Below are 19565 nucleotides of genomic sequence, written 5' to 3'. Positions count from 1 at the left end.
GGCATTATTTCATTCTTTTTTATGGCTGAGTAATATTCCATTGTAAAAATATACCACATTTTCTTTCTCCATTCATCTGTTGATGGACATTTAGGTTGCTTCCATGTCTTGGCTATTGTAAATAGTGCTACTGTGAACATAGGTGTGCATGTATCTTTTCGAATTACGGTTTTCTCTGAATATATGCCCACGAGTGGAATTGCTCGATCATATGGTAACTTTATTTTTAGTTTTTTAAGGACCCTCCATACTGTTTTCCATAATGACTGCACCAGTTTCATTCCCACCAACAGTGTAGGAGGATTTCTTTTTCTCCACACCCTTTCCAGCATTTATTATTTGTAGACTTTTTGATGATGGCCATTCTGACTGGTGTGAAGTGGTACCTCACTGTAGTTTTGATTTGCATTTCTCTAATAATTAGCGACGTTGAGCATCTTTTCATGTGTCTTTTGGCCATCTGTATGTCTTCTTTTTGATTATAAATTAAATGTTTTAAATCACTAGAAGGCTATTCAAGTTCATTTTTTTGTTTCTTCTTGAGTCAGTTTTATTATACAGCCTTTTTCAAGGAATTGTGCATTTAATGTAGGCAGTCAAAATTATTGGCAAGAGTTTTTTTTATAATATTTTCACATTTTTGTATATCTGCAGGATCTATAGTGACGTTTCCTATGTCATTTCTGATCTTGACAATATGTACCTTCTCTATTTCTTACTTAACCAGTTAAGCTAGAAGCTTATCAATTTTATTGATTCTCTCAAAGGACCAGCTTTTGTTTCACTGATTTTTCTCTTTTGTTTTTTCCTTTTTAAAATTTCATTGATTTTTACTATTATAAAATATTATATGTATTATTTCCTTCTATCTACTTAATTGGGTTTAATTGTTATTTTAGTCTAATTTTATAAACTCAATCCAGATCATTGACTTGAAATCATTATTTTTTCTAATATATGCACTGCATTTAAATAATAGGTTTTACCCCAAGCACTGTTTTGACTGTGTCCTAAAATTTTTGCTCTAATTCCATTCAATTCAAAACATTCTCTAACTTCCTTTTTGATTTTTTTCTTTGACCCATGGAATATTTATAAGTGTGTTGTTGAATTTTCAAATATTTGGGGTTTCCTCATTATCTTATTTTGGTAAATTTTTAATGCAATTGCATTTTGGTTAGATGTTATACCTGAATGATTTCAATCTTTTTATTTATTTAATTTTTTTTTTTAAAAATTTTTTGGCCACGCCTCACATCATGTGGAATCTTAGTCCCCCGACCAGGGATCAAACCCATAGCCCCTGCAGTGGAAGTGTGGAGTCTTAACCAATGACACCAGGGAAGTCCCTCAATCTTTTTAAATCAATGGAATTTTTATGACCCTGCATATGATCTAGTCTGATAGATATTTTATGTGCCCTTAAAAGGTATGTGTAATCTGCATGTGTCATGTTTTATATTGTGCAGGTATCATGTTTTATAAACATAAATTGTCAGTGTTGTTGATTAGATGGTTCAGATCCTCTATATCTTTCTTATTTTTTCCCCTAATTTGACCACAAATTTCTGAGAGGAGGCATTTATTCTCTTTAGTGCATTGAATAGTGGCCCCCAAAAGAGATGTTAACTCAGAACCTTAGAATGTAACCTTATTTGAAATAAAGGTCTTTGTAGATATAATTAAGGTAAGGCTTTTGAGATAAGATTATCCTAGATTAGAATGGGACCTAAAACCAATGATAGACGTCTTTGTAAGAGACAGAAAAGGAGAACACATACACAGCGGGCAGAGGCCATGTGAAGATGGAGGCAAAGACTGGAATTATGCTTCCACAAGCCAAGGAATGCCAGGGACCACCAGAAGCCAGGAAAGGCAAGTGAATATTTCTCCCCTAGAGCGTGCAGAGAAATCATGGTTCAGCTGAAACCGTGACTTCAGACGTCTAAACTCCAGAACTGTAAGAAAATAAATTTAGGTTGTTTTAAGCTACAAAATTTGTGGTGATTTGTTCTAGAAGCCCTAAGAAACTAACACACTCTCCATCTATGATTGTGGAATTTTCTACTTCTGTGTTCAATTCTGTCAATTTTTGCTATTTGTATTTTGCAACTCTTTTAATGATTGCATAGATACTTAATGATTGTTATGTCTTCTTGTTTAATTAACCACTTTTTATTAGGAAATGTTTTGTCTCTATTAATACTCTTCATATTAAAAATGTAATTTTTTTCTGATTTCTATATAGTTACTCCTACACACATAAGCTTACTATTGGCATGGTAAATACTTCCCATGCATTTACAGTCAACTATTTGTGTCTTGTAATTTAAAGTTTGCTGTCTTATGGACAACATATACTTGGGTCTTGTTTTACTTAAATACTTTTAAATTTTGTGGTATTTTATTGAAAAATTTAGTCCATTAACATTTAATGTAGTCATTCATACCATTAGGTTTAGGTGTATAATTTCAATATCTGTTTCTTCTATGTCTCTTCTATTTTTATTTCCCCCCATCATGTGTTTTAAGGAATATTTAAATAGCTTTTAGAATTTAATTTAAATTTACTGTTGATTTTCAGCTATACTGCTTTTCAATCTTTAAAAATGTGGTTGGATCATAATATACATCTGTAAGTTTTCACACTCCACTTACAGTAAATATTGTACCAAGTCATTAAAAATATAGAAAGCTTGCCCCAATATTCAAATCTGTACCCCCCATCCCTTATGTTATAATTACTTTATGTATTACACTGATATACTATATAAACCTCACAAGGCCATGTTGTTGTGTTTGTTTTAAGCTCTTCTGCGAAAGTGCTAGGAGGGACAAAAAATTAAAATGTACTGATTGTTTTCTATTTAACCAGATATTTACCATTTCTAATGTTCTTCCTTCTCTTCTGATGATCCAAGATTCTATCTGGTGTGATTTACCTTCAATCTGAGTAATGATTTCTTATAGTGAAGAACTGTTGGCAATGAATTCTCTTAGGTTTTTTTTATCTAAAATTATCTACTTGTGATTTTTTTTGTTGAAGGATATTTTCAATGTATGTAGACTCTTAAATTTTCAGTTTTTATTTTAAAGTATTGTTCCACTTTTATCTGTTCTCACTGATTTTTAACAAGAAGTTAGCTGTTAGTGAGAGCATTGTTCTCCTGTATATAAAATTTCCCTTTTCTCTTTCTGTTTTTGAGATATTCTGTTTATTTTGACTTTCAGCAATGTGACAACAATGTGTCTCAACCTGGATTTCTTTGTGTTTATTCTGCTTGGTCTTCATTGAGACTCTTATATCTATAAATTTTTGTCTTTCATCAAATTTGGGGTAATAGTAGACATTGTTCCTTTAAATATTTCCTGTTCCATTTTCTCTCTGTGCTGCTTCTGAAATTCTAACTACATGTATACTGAGCTGTGTAGTATTATCTAAAAAGTTCCTGAGGCTCTGTTCATATTTTTTCAGTCATCTTTTCTTCTGTTCTTCACATCTACTGATCAGTATTCAGGTTCACTTACTCCTTCCTCTGAATCTCTGATTGCTGATTATAATTGCATCCAGTGAACTTTTTAGTTCAGATATTGTTTCTTTTCAGTTGTAGTATTTTTGTTTTGTTCTTTTTTATTGTTTCTGTTTCTCTGCTCGGGTATTGTACCTTTTTATACACTTCAAGCATATGTTACCTTACTTCATTTAGGGTAGTTAAAATGGCTTATTTAAAGTGCTTTTCTGCTAATTCCAGTTTCTTACTCATTGCAGTGTTGGAATAGGTGGATTTTCTTTTCTCTTGAAAATGTGTTCTATTTTCTTGGTTCTTTGCATGTCAGTAATTTTCTTTCTTTCTTTCCTTTTTTTTTTTTTTGCCACGCCACATGGCTTGTGGGATCTTATTTCCCTGGCCATGCATTGAACCCGGGTCCATGGCAGTGAAAGCACCGAGTCCTAACCACTGGACCACCAGGGAATTCCCCCAAGTAATTTTTAATTGCATCCTACACACTATTAATATTTAATTGTAGAGAATCTAAATTGTTTGTTTTGGGGTTTTTTGATAAATGTTTTATTTTTTGTTTCAACAGACAATTAACTTTGCAGGATTTGAATAACAAACTCTATTTCTTGGGCAGCAGCTCTAGTGTCAATTCAAATCTTTTATGTTTAGTTGAAATACTTTAGTCTTTTCTGCAAATACGTGACTCAGGAGACAACCATAAATATGGGTAGACCAAATTATGGGATTCTTTCTACAGATCTTCCTCTTCCATTATTTCCTCACTCTCTTAAGCCATCATGGTTTCCCAGGCTATATTTTTTTTCTGAGGCTTCTTCTGATGCGTTCAGAAGAATGCATATTTCCCATTGTGTCTTACCACTCAAGTGCACTTAGCTCCAGGCGAAAAGCCACAGCTGGGAGCTTATTTCATCCCCATCTCTTCCTCCCTTCCATCAGTCTATCTAGTTCTGATCATTCTTCATTGTCTTCAGATTTTTTTTTTTATTATGCCTGCATTTTATGGTTGTTTTCTTTAGGGAAGGGGTTTTGTTAGGGCTTTAGACCATCAACACCAAAAGTAGAAGTCCACATATAATTTATCTTGGATTGAGCCCTTTCTACAGGTTAAGCAATATGTACTTTATATATAGCAGCATATTTAACACAGACCATATTTCTGTAGTACAGGTAGATTAATCCCATTTTCTAGATGAGGAAACTGAGTCTCAGGTAAAGCAGCTTGATGAATACCATACATTTAATAAGAGTTGGAGATGGATTTGAAACCTTAGTTCTCTGAATCCACTGTTCATGTCCTCAAATTTTGCTGTGATGTGCTGGCCAATATTCTAGCTGGTGCACTATTGTAAGGAAATGTTATTCAATATTTGGTACATATGTACAGCAACAGAGTAAAAAGCTATGATTCTTCTTTATAATGATAGAACTTGAGGTTGCAAGTGAAGTAACTTTGCTCTTTTATATTTTGGCTGGAGATTGGTTTCCTATAAAATGTCAGAAGGAAAGCATATTTCCATTGGTTTATATGAAGTGATAATGAGACAGTTTTTATTCTGTTAGGGGAAAAAATTTAATTATGCAGGAATTCTCTATATTGTAACCATAGCTAAATTTGCCCATGTATGAAGAGAGCAATTATGGACTGTCATTGTTCTCCTTTGCATACATTATTTCCCTACAGACAAGAAAGAAGATGGGCAGAGCCAAGCAATGTCCTCACCCTCAATAGAGAAAAGTTCTTAACTAGCCAGTACTTCTCAGTGTTCTTGAACCTGCATTAGTATGCAAATAGTTAACTAGTTCATCCGCAAGGCTGAGTCAGGAAGGACCTGAAACAGAAGGGTTAAATCATGGTGAATTACAGGAGTCAGGCAACAGAGCAAAAATATTGTGAGTAAAGCTTCCTGAAGGCATATGTTATACATGGACCTTATGACTAAATGATTTAAACAAAATGATTCATTTTGTCGAAACAGTTCATCATTCCTGACTCCCCTGTTCACAAAAGCTATTACATGTGGTGATAATGAGAAATTTCCTTCCGCATATTTGCTTATCTCAAGAAGTTACTTGTGTTGGTAAAAATGAGAAGCAGCATCATTAAGTAAGAAGGAATAATATTCAGCATAAATACAGTTTTATGAAAGATGCCAAATAAAAGCTATTCCAGATGAAATCTATTTAAACTTATAATAAGTTAATTAATGTAAGTAGTAAATGCAATTATAAGAAATGCTGGAGTGTTGCGAATAATTTCTAGTTTAAGATGACATATGGTAATGTTTTTGCTGTAGTACAGGTTTATTTTTTTAACAGATTGGAAGTTTGGCAGGAATATCAATGAGCTTCTCTCTCAGCCCCGACCCCCTGCACACATACACATTCTCCTTCTTGGCAGCACTGCTACCAAATCTCAAACTCTACGACAAAATTAGTGTTTTATTTTGAAGAATATCTGGGTCTCCAAGGTCTACACTTGAACCTGGATGATGGGCGTATACTAAACATTTTCCTTCATCTCTTAAGTAAAACCCTCTAAAGAATATTCATTTTTATCATTCTCCCTGATCATCTGTTAATGTTGCATTTTCACAGCAGATAAAGTGAGAATCTCAGGGTCGCTGTTCTCACCATAAGACAATGTAGATGCTCATTCAATTTTATTATTATTATGTTTTCAGTCCACAAAGGAGATTCAGGTATCAGCTTATTTTAATCACACAATGTTCAGAGATGCTGGTGTCAATTTTTTAGACTTATCACCAGTAAACATAGCAAATCCACCTGCTTTGTCTACTATTGTGAGTTCTAGTTTTTGGTTTACATAACATAACTCATATATAAAGAAAACAATATATATTGCAAAAGGGTTTATATACATTTAGTCCAATAATAACACAAGCAACCCCATATCTACCACCTGGTTTGAGAATTAGAATATGTTGAATTGTGTGACCCCCTCCCCTGAGATTACCATTATCCCAAGTTTTGTGCCTATTTTCTTGCTTTTTAAAGAAATAATTTTACCACCCTGATAAGAATATAAATAAGTTCAAAATTAAATGACCTTCCGAATAAGGTTTCCTATTCTTAATTTTCCCCAATCTATTATTCTAGGTCTTTCTTGTTTGCCTATATTTTCTCTCTTTTTTCTTTTTTTTTTGCGATACGCGGGCCTCTCACTGTTGTGACCTCTCCCGCTGCGGAGCACAGGCTCCGGACGTGCAGGGGCCCAGCGGCCATTGCTCACGGGACCAGCCGCTCTGTGGCATGTGGGATCCTCCCAGACCAAGGCACGAACCTGCGTCCCTTGCATCAACAGGCGGACTCCCAACCACTGCACCACCAGGGAAGCCCATACATATATTTTAAAACAGTTCAATTTTGCACAGTTTTGAACTTTATATAAGTGAATGAGTTGCTAATATTCTTCTGTAACTTGCTGAGGAATATTAAAGTAATATTTAAGGTTTTTAAAGCTATTTTCATAAAAGGATTGGCATTTAATTGCTATTTCCCATATTAACTCTGGTTTGGGTTTTGTGGTTGTGCAAACCTCATAAAATGAGTGGAGACATGATTCCTCTTTTATTTTTTTCTTCTCTATTTTAAGGTTTGGCTAAGATTTAACAATGCATTTCTCACATATTTGATGAACATATAAAATCAGTTAAGCTTGCTCTTTCCTGGGGAAAAACTATTTAACAATTAATTCAATTTCTGTATTATGGGACATTTTAATTTATTTCATATTGAGTCAGTTTTGGTATTTTATATTTTACCTGAGACATTTATTTTCTTCTAAGTTTTAAAATTTATTACCATAAAGTTTGTACATGATTTCTTGTTTTTAATCTGTTGTATCTACAGTTATGTCCCTCTTTTTTATCTCCTAATGTTTTAAATTTATATTGCCTACTCTCCTGTTTTATTTTGACCTTACTAGATTTCTATCAATTTTATTAGTCCTTTTAAAGAATAAATTTAGCTTCTTTTGAAGTTTTGTACTCTATTTCCTTAACATCTATTCTTATTTTTAAATTTGTCTTCTGTGTCTTTGTGCTATATTTGTTGTAATTTTTCTAATTTTTTGTTTGTTTCCTAGCTCATTAATTTTCTACCTTTCCTCTTCTTTCTGATAAGATTTTGTCTGAAAGCTTCTTTCTAATACTGTAAGCTTTAACATATTAATTACTTCATTTAGTTGCCATAGTAATTTACTTTATTATGAGTTTGTTTAAAATGTTTTAAAATTTTCAAACATATGAGGTTTTTAAAAGTTATCTCTTTATTATGGATTTCTAAATTAATTATGTATATTAATGAGTTTTTAAGACTCATAACCTAGCACAAGACTGATTTTAAAAATGAAGCGTGGGGGGCTTCCCTGGTGGCACAGTGGTTGAGAGTCCGCCTGCCGATGCAGGGGACACGGGTTCGTGCCCCGGTCTGGGAAGATCCCACATGCCGCGGAATGGCTGGGCCCGTGAGCCATGGCCACTGAGCGTGTGCGTCCGGAGCCTGTGCTCCGCGGCGGGAGAGGCCACAACAGTGAGAGGCCTGCATACCGCACAAAAAAAAAGAAGCATGGGGAATTCCCTGGCGGTCCAGAGGTTAGGACTCTGTGCTTCCACTTCAGGGGGCAGAGGTTGGATCCCTGGCTGGGGAACTAAAATCCTGAATGCTGTGGGGAGTGGCCAAAAAAAAATAATATAAAAAAAAATGAAGCATGAAAAGAGTATCTATCATCAGGTAACAAGTATGATATTCTTTTTTTCAAATATTTATTTATTTATTCATTTGGCTACACCGGGTCTTAGTTGCAGCATGCTGGATCTTTGTTGCCGCATGCAGGATCTTCATTGTGGCATGAGAGATGTTTTTAGTTGCAGCATGTGGGACCTTTAGTTGCAGCATGTGCGCAGAGTCTTAGCCACTGGACCACAAGGGAAGTCCCAAGTATGATATTCTAAACAGGATTATTACAGGATTATTATTATTTACATATTTATTCATTCAAGTATTCTGTAACTTTCTCATTGGGGTTTGCTTGAATTACCAATTAGATATACCAAACTGAAAGATGTATTACAAACTCACTTTAAGGTGCTGAATTTTTCCTTATTGTTTTTAGTTCCCTAATGTTTGCCTTGCATAATTTAAGAAATTATATTAGGTGCATACAGATTTTAAGTTATCTTCCTAGTGTAATTTATCATGTGTGTTGGACATACTTATATCTGATAATGGTTTTGCTTCAAAGCCTATTCTGTCTAATATTAAAATATCTATTTAGCTTCCTTGTATGTGATATTTGCCTACTATTTTTGTGTAATTACCTGTCATTTTCTTTCAATCATAATATACTTCTTATTTTAGTTGTGTCTTTTATAAAAAACACATAACTCATTTTTGTTATTAACCCACCCAATTTTTAAAAAATTTTAACTAGCAAGCTTAGTTCACAAACATTTATTTTTTTTTTATTGTAATTTCTATTGGTTTTGTTTTTCTGGTTTTTCTTTTATCTCTTCTGACATTTTTTATATTGATTATAAGTTTTATTTCCCAATTCTGAAGCTTCTGGAAAATTCTCCATCTTTTTTACTCCTTAAATTCTACTCCTCTTCCCACATTCTTTCTTCTCTCCTAGAACTCTAGTCAGAATCCTGTTAGACACTTACAGTCTGTTTGTCAAGAACTTTGACCATTCTCCCCTGTTGTACTGTCTGTATGCACATGCTTCTTTCTTAATATCTTCATCTAAATTCTTCAATCCATGAATTTTCTCTTCAGCAGAGACTAATTTTGGTCTGCAATCTAGCTATTGAAATTTAATTTAAATTATGTTCTCACGTTCCCAGAACATCTATCTTCTTCTTTTCTAATTTACCTGGTCATTTTTTATTTTTCTCATATACATGTATAGGCTTCCACATCCCTGCTTTATTTCTTTAAACATATCCTATATAGCTATTTTATACCTGTATTCACTAATTGTAGCATCTGAAGCCTTGAGGGGTTCTGTTTGTCTTTTGGCTGTCTCTCCTTAGTGGTATCTTTCTTTCATATGTCTTGTAATTTTTAATCGGGAGCTTATTTTTGTGTGACTTTGATAAGTAGAATCTTGAAGTGTCTGGGTGGGGTAGTGATACCTATGGAGATAATTTCCCTGTGTTCCTACCTTGCACCTGGCCTACATTAAATATATTTCTAGGCTGGAGGTTTACCAGAGCACATAGGTGGTAACGGTTGGAATCTCAGACCTTTGTGAGAGTAAAACTGTCATTGTGAATTTTCAGAGCAGATATCTAGAATGTTTTTTGTTTTACACCAGAATCAAGGTGAAGATCAACCAATCTTCCTTTGCTTAGAAAATATTTTTCTACCTTGCCCTTCCATTGAGAGTTTAGTTTGCTGAGCCTTCCAATACTATGAGAGTCTCAGTTACAAACCACCCCCCCCGCTCCCCCCTACCCATTATGTGGACCAAGTGTTTGTCTCTTGTTCCCTGTGTGGTCAGTGAAGTGTGCGGCACTTGGTGACAGGAAGATTTCTCACAGCAGAAGTGGTTTCAGTGCCTCATTAGCAGACTGATATGCAGCCCCCTCTTTGTTTTGAGACTTGTATGTTTTCCTAACATTTTGAAGTGCTCAGCTATATATTTAAAGTTATCTTTTTGGTATTTTAGTCAGAATTCTTAGATCTTTGGTGGTGGGAATATTTTTCTTTGTGAGTCCCTACTCCATCATTGCTTGAGTGGAAATACAATAAGTATTTATCAATCAGGAGATCCTGAATGTTCATCATGTTTTTCACCGTGAAGATGCCACAGTGCTTTGAAAGAGAAAAAAAAAACCTTGCATTTCCTACAGCTCTGGTGTGCACTAACCACACTGCCTTGCATCCTGCCTTCCTTTTACTCACTTTCCTTTTCCACTTGACTCCACATGCTTATATTCAGATATATCAAACTGACATTTCCCTCCACACGCAAAACACAAACACACACACACACACACACACACACAATATACTCACCCAACTCCTTCAAAAACTTACATTCGTGTCAGAACGGAGAGAAACCCGTTTCTGTTCTTTTACTGACCTATTGTAAGGGTGCCATAGTGACTTTAGATGAGCCAAGAAGCTTTGATTTGAATAATAGCTCTGTCCGTATTAGCTATACAGGAATCTGAGTTTGTGATCCAACCCATATAAGCCTAGGTATCCTTTTCTGGAAAAATGAGGAGTGGAGCTGGTGAAGGAGGTGGTGAGGAGTTGTTCCTTCCTGTCAAGTTCCAGTCATGAAGGGCGGAGGCAACTCTAGGGTCTGCTACCTGGTGTGTGTGTGTGTAATTGGAGGTTTTGTACTGCTCACTTGGAAACTGCTGGGAAGGGGAATTTTAGTTATGCATTTTTTGGTCATGATAAATAAATAAACATAAATTTAAGAAATGAAGAGGAAGACTTAAATAATCTCTGAAACTTTTCAAATATAATAACAACTGAATCTATACATCTGACATTTGAACAAGCATTGAAGAAGTTTTAAAATCAGGGTTCATATGATCCTACAACTTACATGAGTTTGCTCCTCAATCAACATCTGTTAGTAGAAGCCTTGCTTTAAAAACTAAAAACAGAGTTACCATATGATCATGCAATCCCACTCCTGGGCATATATCCAGAGAAAACTATAATTTAAAAATATACACCCCAAAGTTCATAGAAGCACTATTTACAATAGCCAAGACATGGAAGAAACCTAAATGGATAATATATAATGGAACATTACTCAGCCATAAAAAAGAATGAAATAATGCCATTTACAGCAACATGGACAGACCTAACAATTATTACACTAGGTTAAGTAAGTCAGATAGAGAAAGACAAATATCATATGATATCACTTATATGTGGAATCTGAAAAAAATACAAATGAACTTATTTACAAAACAGAAATAGACCCACAGACATAGAAAACAAACTTATGGTTACCAAAGGGGAAGGAGAGGGAGGGATAAATTAGCAGAATGGGATTCACATGTACACACTACTATATATAAAACAGATAAACAAGGTCCTACTGTAGAGCACAGGGAACTATACTCAATATTTTGTAATCACCTATAAGGGAAAAGAATCTATATATTCACTGTGCTGTACACCTGAAACTAATTCAACATTGCAAATCAACTATACTTCAGTTTAAAAAACAAGAAAAAAAATGCAGAAGCCTGGCTGAGTGAGAAGCACCACGTCTCGTGAGCAGAGGTGGTGAAATGGCTAGTTTCTGGGCTTCCTTTGTGGCACATCCCAAGGTGAAACGCTTGTGCTCAACTTCAGAAGCTGTTGCCTTGGAAAATGTTATTTAAAACCTTTCACTTACAGATATCTGCATCTGATTAATCAACTCATAAACACTAAGGCCTAGATTCTGAGTTGGTCATGAATGAATAAATTAATTGTATGAGAATAAATGACAGTCTGTTCAATAGAGTTCTAAGGATCTGAGACAAAAATATTGGTGGAAGGGAAGTGTAAAATGCTTGGACAGGTGAAAACCCAGAAGAGCTGTCCATGTAAATTGTGCCATTTTTTGTGGACAAACTACCCAGTTTTAATGCTCAGTGTACCCTGGAGCATTTTGGTTATTCATTTTCCCCCAAAGTTGTTGCTAAGTAGAGCCCTCAAATGTCTTCCCCTTGATCGGCTCTCTCCCTTTCATCTCCTGCTCTCCATTAGCTGAATCTCTCCCAGAAGGAAGGCAGGGCTCTGCCAGACCAAGGCCAAGGGCTCTGAGTGCTCAAACAAAGCCTCCAGGTTGTAGCTCCCTCCCGGCTCCTGGGAGGCGCACTCCATCCAACACAACAGCGGCCAAAATGGAAAGTGGGAAAAAACAATCTTCTTTGGCAGGAACAGTAGTGCATGCACTGCCAAGTCTTATGAATTCATGTCAGTGAAGACTGGCATTTCTTGAAATTCTCCAAACAAATAAAAGGGAGAACCTTGCTGCATTTGCATGCAGAACATATTCAGTCCAGACGACTGCTAATTTTCTTCCAAGAGTCAAAACACAAGATCCTGACATCTTGCAGATTAGCCCCTTGTCACATTGTTTTTCTCTGTCCTGTCTCCTATTTATTCCACTGGCAGAGGGGAACCATATTTTACTTTCCTAAGAAGCTACTCTCCTAAAATCAAAGACCAGACTTTGTCATGAATTTACAACAGGGATGTGCTCTAAGACCATCTCAGGAAGAAGGCATTCAGGAAAGCAGGTCTGGGTGGAAAAGCCCTCATTAGTGCGCAAACACTACTTACTTACCCAGGGCCGGCCTGTGTGTTTTCGTTCCTGTTGCTACAGATTTCAGAGATGGACTTCAGGTAATACAGTACCTGGAAAAACACACAGTGAAGCATTAACTTTTTACAAAAACGGATAATTAGGACTCAGGTTCACTCTCAGGTTACACACTGGATCCGCTCTGCAGAACAAACTGGTCAAATCAGCATAAACCCAGGATCCCCGAACCAAGATAAATTAAGCCAAGGTTGAAGAGACAGGTTCTAGAAAAAAATTTTTGAAAGGAAATATGGTCATAATTATGCTAATTTTAAATAATTGCATTAATAATCAGTCTGAGAAAGGTTCAGGTACCATATAGTGGCCTAATACGGAACTTGTATAGAGAATGACGGACTCTAGAGAATGAAATATATCAAGTAGAAATAATTTCTAGGTCCTCAATGTCCTGTCTTTCATCATTGATGCTAAAACAGTTCTACCAAACAGGATAATAGGATAATTGTTTTAAGATTTTTACTGAAAATATCTTGTTTGTTTCTAATATTTTCACTACTTTCTAATTTGTAACCTACTTCTAAGGTGAATACTACTTACATGCTTATTTTAGAGGTAAACCATGAATATTTTACTGAGTATGCTTATATATGTACATCACTGAACTAGGTACTATGAGAGGTAATGAAGGATAAGACATGATTTCTAATGTTAATGAGATTAGTACTAATAGAAGAGGGGGGCACATTATGAGGGGCCAGCATCAGAAGAACAATTAATTGGAGGGGATCTGACACAGAGGCCAGTTCAGATGAAGGGCTGGGTGTCGCTAAATGTAAATTATCTCCTTTCTCATAAATCTCACTCTAATCATATATAAAATACGAGAACTGGTTTTAAATTTTAATGAGTGATTGTGTAACTGAACATGTATTTGGAGTTCCCAGAATCTGTGTAACACATTAGTTTTTTATTTTCATGACACTCCCACTAGTGTCCCACATAAGGGGTGGAGAAAATGCCATCAAATGTCGCACAGCGCGTCTCCAAACCTTTTAAACCGACTGTCGTAATCTTTATTGAAAAGACTTCTTTGAGGCTCATGCCATTCAGCTCTGCTGTTTTCTGTTTCTCCTTGTCACAGTCATTTTTACACGTTAGCTTTCTCTGCATAACAACTGACCTAAAACTTAGTGGCTTAAAGCAAAACTCATTTACACAACTCATATTTCTGCAGGGCAGCGACTTGGACTGTGCTCACGTGGGGTTTTCTTCTGGTCTCAGCTGGACTCATTTCCTGCTGCGAGGGTGCCTGAGGGATGACTAGACCAGGCCGACCTCAGAGGGTACAGTGTATTTCTGCTCCATGTGGACTAGTGCAGCAGACTAGCCAGGGCTGGCGGGGGGAGCTGGGAAGAACCAGGAGAAACAAGTGGAAGAAGCAGTCAAAGGTTTTGAGGCCTTGGCTCCACACCATCAACTGCACCACACTCCATACGTCCACTGATGCAAGTTATGAGACCGACACAAATTCAAGGGGAAGGGAAGAGATTTCTCTTCTGCCTGGGAAGGTGGGAAGGGCTACAGTCACCAGTGGCATGGATGCAGGGAGAGATGCAGCGTGGGGTCATGTCTGCATCTCTCCTACCTGATCTTCTGGTCCCTCCTCCCCAGTCCCTGAGGAGCCCTTGGAGTCATGGTCCACGTCATCTCTATGTCCGTCATCTCCATCCTCTGACTGACTTCAGGATCTCCATCCAGCCTTCTATTTCCCAGGTTCTGAACCTCTTCATCACCAAAGACTCCCACCTCCATGTCCCTTTGCTCATCTGCTGCCTTACCATGCCCTGAACTTCGTCTACACTGGAACAGATCCACCTCGGAAATAGTAGAAGTGAACACCCCATTTCCTGACAAAATCTCAACACTTTGTGTTCTCATGATGACCTGACCCTTTTCCATGGGCATTCTCGGCCTTTCTTCTGGGCCTTTAAAACTTCTCCCCGTATATCAGTTCCCTTTCTGGTCACCTCCTGTGCTGTTCAATTCTATGCTACATCATTTCAATCACTCTCCTGGTTATATCTTCAAATTCTTTCAAAAATACATCACGGCAGGGACTTCCCTGGTGGTGCAGGGGTTAAGAAGCCACCTGACATTACAGGGGACACGGGTTCGAGCCCTGGTCCGGGAAGATCCCACATGCCGTGGAGCAACTAAGCCTGTGCACCACAACTACTGAGCCCACGCTCTAGAGCCCGCGAGCTACAACTACTGAGCCCGCATGCTACAACTACTAAAGCCCGCGTGCCTAGAGCCCGTGCTCCACAACAAGAGAAGCCACCAGAATGAGAAGGCTGCACACTGCAACGAAGAGTAGGCCCCGCTCGCCACAGCTAGAGAAAACCCATGCACAGCAATGAAGACCCAACGCAGCCTAAAATAAAAATTAAAAAAAAAAACAAAACATCACAGCAATGTGGCAGCTTAGGTGTTGTTCCCTAAAGAGGCCACAACACACCCCAATATTCAGCGGGACATTAGAGACAAACCTGGGCCCACAAACCACACATCTCACACTGGGGCCTGTGCAGAGTCAGCCCTGGCCTGCTTTGCCGTTCACATTCTTCGACCTCTGCCACAGTGGTTGTTATTGTCTGGAGTTTATGGAGCCCTTACATGTGTTCCTTGTTTATTGTGGTATTTTAGCTCAGCCAGGGCATTAGTAAAGCAAAGAAGACTAAGCATATTTACAAAGGGACATAGAAAGGAAACTTTTTTCCTATGAGCTTTTGGCAAATAAACTTGAAACAGCACTAGGAAAATTCGATGGTTTCCACTCCACCCTCCTAAGCCTCTTACCATCCTAATCTCGCCTCACCTACCTGAAGAGGGCTGAAGGAGCACAGTAAAGCCTTGGCTATTTCCTGAGCCAGTAGTCATTTTTAACTTCTCAGAAATAGAGGAACAAAATACTAACAATATATAAAAAGCCATAAACACAGAAAATGAGTTTCTATTCATGGAGGCCAAAGTGGTAAAATGTGGCATTTGTTTAAGAAGGACAGAGTGAGTTCCCAAGTTACGTTAGCTGTAATTGAATGTGTTGAAATCCTCAGACTGGTAAAATCTTCTGGTTATACAAGGGCAAAACCTCCTTGTGGGGAATGGACCTCATTTTCTCCCTCTGACGCTAACTGCTACCAGGCGTTCATTTCACCTAAAAAAAATAAATACACTGTGTTCTTTTACCTCAGACTTCACTATTTTATTTCAAATTTTTTGTAAACAAATAGAGCATTGAAAACAGAGGAGAATACTTAGGCCCATGAAAATGATCCTTTTATCCATATCACAGTGCTAATAAGTTTTATACTCAACTTGAACGCAAATCTTCAGCATCTACTTCCTCTTCCTGTACTACAAGGTCAGAACAAACCCAGTTATGTATCACTTTCTTAATATACTTGTTTTCTTTTTTTGTATTGCCCTTCTTGGTAGCTATATACCTAAACATCACAGTCTAAGACAAAGTGAATCAACAAGCAGAATAAAACAAAACAAAATAATATTCCTCCTACTCTCCTGTCCCTTTCACTTTATTGCTCTAGTACCGTTTTTTTTTTTGTTTTTTTGTTTTTTTGTTTTTTTGTTTTTTTGTTTTTTTGTTTTTTTGTTTTTTTGCGGTACGCGGGCCTCTCACTGTTGTGGTCTGTCCCGTTGCGGAGCACAGGCTCCGGACGCGCAGGCTCAGCGGCCATGGCTCACGGGCCCAGCCGCTCCGTGGCATGAACCTGTGTCCCCTGCATTGGCAGGTGAACTCTCAACCACTGCGCCACTAGGGAAGCCCGCTCTGTGCCTTTTAATTTATGCATTCTTGCTCAGCCCCGAAGGCAGAACTATCTTAAAGGAAAATGGTCATCAGTGAGTGATTACTCCAGCATCCGTTGATGACTCACTGAAGGGTCAGCAACCCAATCAGCAGAAATATACCCTTTTAAAAATAACTAAAATATGGCTAACAAACGAGTCTCCAGTGAGGAACAGAAGGGGAATATTACAGGCAATCACTCGCTTAGGAACAGGCTACACTATAAACCTTTGTGTTTTAATTAGCTATTTTAAAAAGAAGAGGTTTTTAAATTTTTTCAAATGAAGAACATTTTGAATCATACTAGTTCCCAATATCAACCTTAGAACAGTGTCCACAGAGATGGACAGTATTTAACCCAACTCTGATCTCCAGGGTGGTGGGTTTCAAAATCAGGTTCAGGTACCACTTACATGGAAGCACTTGCAGAGGGAGTTGCCAAAGACGATGCCTGGACCAACAACAGACCCACCAGGTCACGCTTCCTGTGGGAAAGCCCTGGGGGATAAGGGTGGAGGGGTGGGCTGGGAAGAGAAATTGTGGAAAACTAGTCATGTATGGCATCATTCTAGGTCATTTGCATCTCAGATATTGTGGGGATTTTTCCCAGAGAGTGGAGTTGGTAAGTCTAAAAAGACCTGCCTCTCAACCACACAACGGATGCATTTATAATTTGAATAGTCATAATTTGGGTATTGCTTCTACATGTAAACCTCAGTATCTTTTAAGGAACACATCTGAGCTCTTCAACACTAGCCACTACTACATTATACATACTTAGAATCTGGGTTTTAACATGCATAAGGAACTTAAGGTAAAAAAAATTTTGAATCAATTCTCAAAGAAACATGGCTATGAGCTCTAAATGACTGACAGGAAACTAGTGCTAGACTTGGAAATAATGCCTCAGACAACCTCAAGCTCGAGGCAAAGAAGGAAATTTTCCACTGGCATAAGCAGTTTTCAAACTTCTTTCCTGTCTATGCACCACCATCCCTCCAAACCCACCCCTCACCTCAACAATGGCAGCTTTATAGAGAGAATCAAAATGCAAATTTGAATCATAATTTAAAACGAGTAGTTGCAGAAAACAAGGATACTGGAGACTCTGTTACAGCAATGAAAAAAAAATCATACCGAGAAAGTAGGAAATAATTAGTGAATGTAGGTTACCTGCTTAGAATTAGAAGTAATTAAAAAGTTTTAAGTGTAAACTAATATTTTTATTGGTGAAAAAAGTGAGGTTCCAAAAGCTGATTTTGTTAAACTACAAATAATATGTCTTTAGTGGCAGAATTGCTCTTAGAACCTGAACTTTTCATAAATGGTAGCTTTCAGACATAAAAAGGCACCTATTAAATAAATATTAAATAATTAATAATTATTTAACATCTTATCGATTAAATAATTAAATGGGGGAAGATATAAAGAAATCACATAATAGAGTTGAGCAAAAAAACAAATTATGAAAAGGGTAATATCTAATTTACTGTCCACTGCTGGTTATTTGAGAGTGATTAAATTAAATTGTATATTTTATGAAATATTTAATGAATACCAATTGGCATTGATACATTGCTATATTGACTATTCAGAACCTATTTTCAGAAGTAAAATTATTTCTAAAAGTGAGCTATACATATTTATTAAAGGAAAAAATTTTACAGCCGTTACTTGCTTTGACTATTAAAAATAGAAAACAGAATAATTATATATATATTTGTATTTTATCCATTTATTAGTATCCATGTCACTAGCATTTTTCTGAAAAATATATATTTTCTTAGTATGGTATTTTACATACTTATCATCTGCTTTCTTGAGAAATGAAAAGCCAGTTCTGACTTGATTTTTTTAATTAAAATGTATTTTTTCAGATAATTTCCACTGGAAGTGGTTATTGCAGAAAGAGAACAAGTTACGAACAATAAAATAGTTACAGATTTAGTCCACACAAAGCCACTACAGCAAGATCTTCTTAGCCTTTGTTATTTTTTCTTACACTTTTAGTTTCCCAAGTTTCCCTCTGACTTTTCTACCTGATCTTGTGTGTCTCCCAGGCCCCTTAGAAAGGACCATGCACAAGTGGCTGAGGTGAGCTGACATGGGGCAGGCGCCAGGGACAGCAGCAAAGAATGGGAGGATTCCTCCACCCCAGACTTTTATGTCATCTCACAACCTGCTTACAGCTGTTGGCAACCAGCTTGCTGTCCGTTAAACTGAGCAGTTAGATCAGATTTGGAAAAGAGACACAGGCTACCGTTGGCCCCCTTCAGATTTTTTTTTTTTTTTTAGAGTTTTTATTGAATTTGTTACAATATTGCTTCTGTTTTATGGCTGCGAGGCCTGTGGGATCCTAGCTCCCAGACCAGGGACTGAACCTGCACCCCCTGCATTGGAAGACAAAGTCTCAACCACTGGACCACCAGGGAAGTCCCTCCCTTCAGATTTAACTACATACGCTTCTTGCATGCTGTGAGACAAGCAATGGCAGAAGTTGGAAGTGAAAAGTGGACAGTAGCCAAGTCCATCCCAGATTATTATAATGCAATAGTTACATGTTATTTTCTTTTAAATGATAAAGCATCAAGATTAGTGCTAAATGGACAGACATGGTTCAGGAGGCATAAACCAATACTGTCTAGGACATCCTAATTATGAGATTTCTAGGACCAAGACCAGGAGAGGTTCTTGTCTGTGCCTTATTAAGGTGCTGATACAGTAAATGGTGTTTCTGGTATAATTGGCAACAACAAAGCATGCAATGTATGGTATTTGTCCCACAGCGTCTTTTGAAAGAGCCTCCTTCCACCCTTTAAATATCCCCTTTAAGAATGAATCTGGCCTTGACTCTAAGGATTTT

General features: G+C 37.1%; 1 pseudogene; it reads right to left on the bottom strand.

Moving 5' to 3' along the window:
• LOC112413694 (zinc finger protein DZIP1-like) overlaps positions 1-14799 on the bottom strand; it is a 151869-nt pseudogene extending 137070 nt beyond the window's left edge.
• Positions 14800-19565: the final 4766 nt, after the last annotated feature.

Source organism: Neophocaena asiaeorientalis, unplaced genomic scaffold (genome assembly GCF_003031525.2).
Source record: "Neophocaena asiaeorientalis asiaeorientalis breed wild unplaced genomic scaffold, Neophocaena_asiaeorientalis_V1.1 scaffold217, whole genome shotgun sequence".
Taxonomy (NCBI): Eukaryota; Metazoa; Chordata; class Mammalia; order Artiodactyla; family Phocoenidae; genus Neophocaena; species Neophocaena asiaeorientalis.
The sequence above is the reverse complement of the archived record's forward strand: the minus strand, read 5'-3'. Positions and strand labels throughout refer to the sequence as shown.